This window comes from Limulus polyphemus, unplaced genomic scaffold, assembly GCF_000517525.1.
Source record: "Limulus polyphemus unplaced genomic scaffold, Limulus_polyphemus-2.1.2 Scaffold5770, whole genome shotgun sequence".
Taxonomy (NCBI): domain Eukaryota; kingdom Metazoa; phylum Arthropoda; class Merostomata; order Xiphosura; family Limulidae; genus Limulus; species Limulus polyphemus.
The window spans coordinates 22,444-30,657 of record NW_013671380.1 but is presented as its reverse complement, the minus strand read 5'-3'; the positions used below and the strand labels follow the sequence as shown (position 1 = coordinate 30,657).

Sequence of the window (8,214 nt, the reverse complement as noted above, 5' to 3'; positions counted from 1 at the left end):
CCAATCATTAACACGCCCCATGTTCCAAATTATCATCCCACAAAACTTAGTTGAGATTGTTCCAGCGAACTAGGAGTACTTAGATAAGGGACAAACAGATAGACACACACAGAAGTATATATATATATATATATATATATACACAAATAACTCAAAACCAAAACAACGGTGTCAACCAATTTCACTGAGGTGACAGTTTCAAACGAAGTATCCTCTTTTAAAAGTATTATTAACTAGTGGTAATTAAAAAAAATAATAATAATTCTAGTGTAAACAATGTTATCATTACCCCTGGAAGTTAGCTTTCTTACAGAAAGGTGTTTTTTCTTTCCTTTGAAAAGCTTAAGTACAGGGTGAAACATGAATTACCAGCCAATAGTAGATAAACAATAAATATTACAGTTGGAGCCTCATTGCATTTAGTACTTGGTTATAAATACAACCTTCCTATGTCTATTGAAACACTGCATTAAAAAATAAGCATCCAAGTAAAGAAAAAACTTTACAAAAAAGAAAGTAAATGTAGGGATGGCTAATACCAATCCTTCAAAAACAATGTAGAGAAGACGGTAGGGATGGCATTTGTATCACTCACATAATAGCACTATCTTATTTTTGAAGGATTGATAAACTACATTTACTTCCTGTTTTGAAAAGTTTGTTGTTTACTTGTAAACATAGAAGTCCCTTTTGGGGGCTCTTTTTTCGTGAAATCCATAATTTAAATGTGAAGATACTGAGTACTGGCATAAAAATATTCCGATGAAAATCACATTGTAGATAACAAGAAAGGATAATAAAAGTAACTTGCATAAAAGTTGTTAGCAGTTCGATATAGAATATAAATGTAGGTGTAATAAAGAGGCTACTTGATCTACAACACGTTAATAACTTAGCTAATACTTTAATAAAAGAAGTCATCCGAGGTCAAGAATCCATTTTATAAGATAACTTGTTTAATACACATAGAAATAATAGTAATAATTATATTATTATAGCAAAGTTATCATATTCTCACCGTTTTAACTGTAATATTTCATGTGTATTTTATTAATTATAAAAACCTTAAAATATTCTGCGTTGCTTTGGTATTTACTCGACAAACGAACAAAGATTGAGAGTGAAATCAACTAATACGTTGTCCTTTTGTATCTGGGAAATCAACTAATACGTTGTCCTTTTGTATCTGAGAAATCAACTAATACGTTGTCCTTTTGTATCTGAGAAATCAACTAATACGTTGTCTTTTTGTATCTGGGAAACCAACTAATACGTTGTCTTTTTGTATCTGGGAAACCCAACCAATACGTTGTCCTTTTGTATCTGGGAAATCAACTAATACGTTGTCCTTTTGTATCTGGGAAATCAACTAATACGTTGTCCTTTTGTATCTGGGAAATCAACTAATACGTTGCCCTTTTGTATCTGGGAAATCAACTAATACGTTGTCTTTTTGTATCTGGGAAATCAACTAATACGTTGTCTTTTTGTATCTGGGAAATCAACTAATACGTTGTCTTTTTGTATCTGGGAAATCAACTAATACGTTGTCTTTTTGTATCTGGGAAACCAACCAATACGTTGTCCTTTTGTATCTGGGAAATTGACTAAAATATTATATAGCTTTTGCGATGGATAATTTGTAAACACAAACTGAAACATGGTATTTTAGACTAAATCCGATATCTCATAACAAATACATTTGGTTTGCTTCGAATATTCGCAGAAAACTCAACAAGTGCTATCTGAGATAACATTTCCTAATTTCAGAACACGAGACCCTCGGATCTGGCACGTTGAACAATAGGCTGCATCCGATCCATAACAAATATAAAGTAACAAATTAAGAACTTTAAAAAGGTTTTCGACATCAGAAAACAAAATTATAAAAAAAAAATTAACTCTCTTAGAATCTTAAGACTTATTATTTAATACATTTTCTTTTACGGACTTGAATATCGACTTAAAACAAAGTTTCAAAAACAATCAGTTTTAATTCGTATGAAGATTCATTCTGTTATCCTTGACGAAATTTTCTTAGTTCTTTAAATAACTGAGCTCTTAGAACTGTTGGTTCCCATAATTTATTCGGCTGACTTGACGGAACCAGGATATGTTGAAGTTTGCTGAGGCTACCTTCATTGCGAGCAGGTGTAATGTCAAGCAGGTGGCAAAGCAGAGGATAAATGTTAACGGTATCAAATGGTTCTTCTACAGTGTAGTTTGATTTGAAGTCAGGTCCATGAGCAAAGAAAATGGGATTCATAGACCGTAGATGATTGTCGTAGCCATGTTGGCCTGGAACGCTGGAAGATCGCCATTTCTGAAAAACAGAAAATCATAAAAAAAAATTACAAATCTTTAAAATTCAAGGACTTTCATAAGTTTTTCTCCCTTACTTAGAGACAAAATGGACGAACCTTCTTTCGTAAGATTTAGGAATACCAGAACTTTGGCTTTATAAAATATTTAGATGAGTTTGTAATGAACTGTTATGAATTTATACATTATTTAAAAACAAAACAGCATTAATACAGTGCTCAAAACACTTGAAGGCTAAGATCGAAGTGCTATAGATGTAATAAGGAAAAACTACCGTTATCAAATAATATCGAAACCCCCCCCCCAATTTCATTATTATGAAAATCAGGCATCTGATGATCAATCATCTTTTAAAATCATATGCGTAAAACTGGTTTTAAGAATATTCTTTGAAATTTCTTCATCATAAACATATAATTTTTCCCTTTTCTAAGCTTTTTAAACATGTCTAAATCGAAATACCATTAAAAACATCTAGGATATAGGACGTATAGCTCTCAGTACACCTTAAACCTGCAAGCATGAACTCTTCACGGGGAAAACATTAATCAAAAACCATTCAGATAACTCGAAGATCCTTTAACAGTCTTAAAAGCTGTAGTCAGGAACTCTGATTGAAATAGAAACTGTAAGAAAAGCCGTTAGATACCATGAATACCTTAGTCGAAAAGCTTCTAGAAAAACTTAAAGATCTATAAGGAAACAATATGTAAGAAAACTTGAAGAGTAAGCAAAAGGCTCTCAAAAACTAAATTATAAGAAAAAAATCAAAATAGCATACATAAAAAAACTGTAAGATCCTTTAACAAAGTACAAACTATAGGTAAGAACCTACAGACAAAATTTTAAACACTTTTACAATTCACGACAGTTGAAATTTTAGCAGATCTTTCTTCCCATAGTTGGGTCTATCATATATTTAACTTGCTTTTAATAGGTAAAAAACAATGTTTTCACTCTAAATACTGGATTAAATTAGTAACATAAAAGTTGTTCAAACATGTCATATAAAAGACTTTTGAATAAATAATATTTGACATTTTCACATCAGAGGAAGGAATTGTAACCAGCTAAATGTTATAACTTCGAAAAAAGAAATTAACCATCTATTTTAAATTACAATTAAAGCTTAAGAAATAAATTATTAAGATCAGGAAAAGTAATAACTGGCTATCAACTTTGATGATACAAAGAAATTTGAACCGATTAAATACTATGGCTTTAAATGAACTAACAATCGGTAAATGTTGTGGCTTACAAAGAAATATTAATTGGCTAACTATTATGGTTTACAAAGTAATATTAATTGGCTAACTATTATGGCTTACAAAGTAATATTAATTGGCTAACTATTATGGTTTACAAAGTAATATTAATTGGCTAACTATTATGGTTTACAAAGTAATATTAATTGGCTAACTATTATGGTTTACAAAGTAATATTAATTGGCTAACTATTATGGTTTACAAAGTAATATTAATAGGTTGTTAGTTATGATTTCAAATAAATTTTAATAGGTTTATACAGACAAAGGGTAAGATATGAGTTGGGTGCACCTGTAGAGGACAGCCTTTTCTTTTGTAACTTGGCCATTGAACAAAAACACTCACTTTTGAAATGAGGTATCCCTCATCTGCTATCGCAACAATGGGCATAATTCGTCTGTTTTCTTTGTAGTGAAATCGTCTGGGAATATCTTCTTTTCGGTAAACCGTCATATTGGGATGCGCATTCTTAAGTTTGTTATAAACTACATCAAGCATGCCATCTACTGGAAGGATCCCAGCAACGCTCCCAGTCTTTGGAACTAGTTTTACCTCAGTTTCAAGGTCCAAATAATCCTCTAAAACTATCAAGTGCTTATCTTTCTTGTCATCTATAATGTCTGTCATGCCGTGGTCGCTAATAATAATAAGATTGATTCTGTTTAACAAAAATGTTTTAACATTTTATGTAAGAGATAACCCAACGTATCGTCTGCTTGTTCAACTGCTGTTTTAATAGCCGAAGATGTGGTACCAAATGCATGACCAGTGGAATCCGGTTCATTGAAGTACAAAGTTGCGAAATCTGCATCATGTTTTGTCAACCATTCTATAATTGTGTCTATTCGTTCTTGGAAAGGGATCTTTGAGTTATAATTGCGATAGAAGCTAGGGTAAACGCCTTTGATCTTGACATCCGATCCTGGCCAAAAATAGGTAGCTGTCACCAAACCTTGAAGCGTTGCTGTGGTCCAAATAGGCTCGCCCCACTCCCACCATTTCGGATCCCTAGTTGACATTCCAAACATTTCGTTGAAGACCGGATCGTACATTCCATTGTCCACAATCCCATGGGTCTCTTCATATAATCCTTTAAAACCAGAAAGAGCCAGGTTATATCACGGAAAGCGAACTCTGAAGCTTCCATTGAAAGAAAAAAAAAGCATACACCATTGTATTTCTTTAAGAATAATTTGATTACTGTCTTCTTCTGTTAAATAGCTTTAATACATACTGGATAAATTTTCCTATTTGTAAAAAGCAGTTTTCGAAAAATCTATGTTATTATTATGGATTTCAGAGAAAGGGAGCATGCGTACCTTGTTGATGCAGCAATATTTGAAAAACGAACAACTTCAATTCCCTCCTTCACAAAATCTCATGTTTTACAAAAAAATGCGGGTGTGGATTACTTATGCAATACATGTTGTCTAGACTCAGGACGTCCTCTTTGAAATGACAGAAACATTCAACTCACCAGTTGCTATGGTGTAGTGATCAGGGAAGGTTTTCGTCACAAAGGCAGTGCGGGCACCAAGTCTAGCGTGGACTCCTGTGTCAGCAAGAAATTGAAAGTTTGGAGTATTGAACCTGTTGACGTAATCCCAGCGAAATCCATCAAAAGAGACTAATAGAACTTTTCTTTTAGCTTTCGTTGATTTGATCACATTGACAGAGAAGCATAATATAAATAGAATGATGATCTTTATCCTTTCCATGGCCTAAAAAAGTATGTGCAATAAATTAAAGAGGATCACCTAAAACAGGACAAAATTATGCATAAAGTTATCTGTTTGGTCTTGTAACATTAACAGTTCAGATAAGGATCTAAGAGAATCAATCACAGACGAATACTGTTTAGTCTTGTAACATTAACAGTTCAGATAAGGATCTAAGAGAATCAATCACAGACGAATATTTCACAAAAGCATCATATTTGATGATTTTCTGAGTATACAATTATAAAATAATACAAAATACAGAAAATAAGTTTCAAAATAAAATGACATATGTAGCAATGTAAAAGAACTACAATGTGACGTACACAGAGGAGGATAGTGTAAGATTATTTTTGTTAGAGGGCACCACAGTTACACATGTTTGAAATATGTATTATTTACAGAGTGATGTATGTTTTTTATAGACTAACAAGCTGGGGTACCTGTCCATTGTTCGAGTTATGAACTTAAAAAATGTGGGGTGGATGCTATGATAAATAACACAAAAATCTTAACTTTCACACAGTTTATTTATAACAAAACATATTATTACAGCATTCATTATTACTTCACCAAAAGTTTTGTATAAGCTTTAAGAACTCAATATGTATATACTTAAAACATGATATACACTGTGCGATGGTCAAGGTGATTTTGTAGGAAAAGGTAGTGGCGGAAGAAGTGCTTTCTGTTACCTTGACAAGAGTTGACACCGTTTAAAGCTGTCATCTAATAGTATAATAACTACCTGACAAGACATGACGCGGTTTAAAGCTGTCATCTAATAGTATAATAACTACTTGATAAGAGTTGACACGGTTTAAAGCTGTCATCTAATAGTATAATAACTACTTGATAAGAGTTGACACGGTTTAAAGCTGTCATCTAATAGTATAATAACTACTTCACAAGAGTTGACACGGTTTAAAGCTGTCATCTAATAGTATAATAACTACCTGACAAGAGTTAACACGGTTTAAAGCTATCATCTAATAGTATAATAACTACCTGACAAGAGTTGACACGGTTTAAAGCTGTTATCTAATAGTATAATAACTACCTGACAAGAGTTGACACGGTTTAAAGCTGCCATCTATTAGTATAATAACTACTTGACAAAAGTTGACACGGTTTAAAGCTGTCATCTATTAGTATAATAACTACTTGACAAGAGTTGACACGGTTTAAAGCTGTCATCTATTAGTATAATAACTACTTGACAAGAGTTGACACGGTTTAAAGCTGTCATATATTAGTATAATAACTACCTTGACAAGAGTTGACACGGTTTAAAGCTGTCATATATTAGTATAATAACTACTTGACAAGAGTTGACACGGTTTAAAGCTGTCATATATTAGTATAATAACTACTTGACAAGAGTTGACACGGTTTAAAGCTGTCATCTATTAGTATAATAACTACATGACAAGAGTTGACACGGCTTAAAGCTGTCATATATTAGTATAATAACTACTTGACAAGAGTTGACACGGTTTAAAGCTTTCATCTATTAGTATAATAACTACTTGACAAGAGTTGACACGGTTTAAAGCTGTCATCTATTAGTATAGTAACTACTTGACAAAAGTTGACACGGTTTAAAGCTGTACTTTAAAACAAAGAATAAATCATGTTAACACTTTCCCAAAGGATCCTGCGCAATATTGCAAATTAGCTTTTCAAGTTTTTTATGGTCAGAAATATTAGAGATAGTAGCCATTTTTGTAGGAGTTACGTTAATATTGTCCAGTCAAAAGGTGATTGCGAAGAAAAAGAAATACATTTATAATAACGTTTGTATGGAAAATAAACAACCTGAAAGTTACTATTTTTTTAAACGTTAACTAGTATTCAAATATGTAACTCAAGACTTTTACATATAAGTTTCCATTACTCAGTCATGAACAAATCATTGAGTCATTGTTTTATCAATATGCATTAAAGTGATTAAACCTTAGAAAGTAGTTTGGGAAGTTTATATTTCAGTAATCATAAAACATAGTTGAGCAAATTGTAGGTTCATAAGTTGTCATAGCGGGAATTATAGTCTGTGATATTGTACAAAAATACTAATTATATAATTAATTTAACAAAAACACTCACCTCAAAGTTTTTCACCTGACGAAGAAGACTAAGACGTAAACCCCCGCGTTTCTAATGTGATTTATGATGCAGCTATAGATCTGTTTCGACACCTTATAGTTTCTTGAATCGATTTGGGGATGTGGTTATTTTATCAGACATGAGTACGTTTACTGTTTCGCGATATCTCTACAAGACCCTACGTTGCTAAGAAACGCTTCACATCAGTTTACTTAGGTCACACATATCATATAATTCTTTATGGTTATCTCGATGCCAATACACAGCTTTCAAGGAAAATTGTAAACAAAATTATCCAGATCATGTTTTTGTTCTCAAGCTTCTAATCAATATAACTAAAGAAATGACATGTGGCATATTTCACATTTTATATCAACAAACTATGAAACAGGATTCGCCTTTTTATAGCGTCACAATTAGATAAAAGAATTATACTTCTTAGAAATTACGTTCTTGAGTTTTCACATTCGCGTTTAATTAAAGTAGGTTAAGCTCATACAGCACGTTCAGCGCAATGTTTACAGTTCAAATATACGATGGTTTGATTTTACACTGCATTTCCTATTATCTAATTTCTACAAAATAAAGGAAACAAGGTTCATGTCCAGTAACAAACGCTATTCAGTGTTCTATACAAGAATTAAGTCACACTAACATAAGACACCTGCTACGGGGTTCAGTGGCCCCTTATGATTCACAGATCATATCATTCAAGCTTTTCAATGGTACTTTAGCATGTGTATCAAGTTTTTTCCCGCTAACTTGTGAGAGGGGGTACGAGCACACTTTCAAACATGGCGTC

General features: G+C 32.4%; 1 pseudogene; it reads right to left on the bottom strand.

Moving 5' to 3' along the window:
• Positions 1-888: 888 nt before the first annotated feature.
• On the bottom strand, positions 889-7,567 carry LOC106472955 (annotated as a pseudogene).
• Positions 7,568-8,214: the final 647 nt, after the last annotated feature.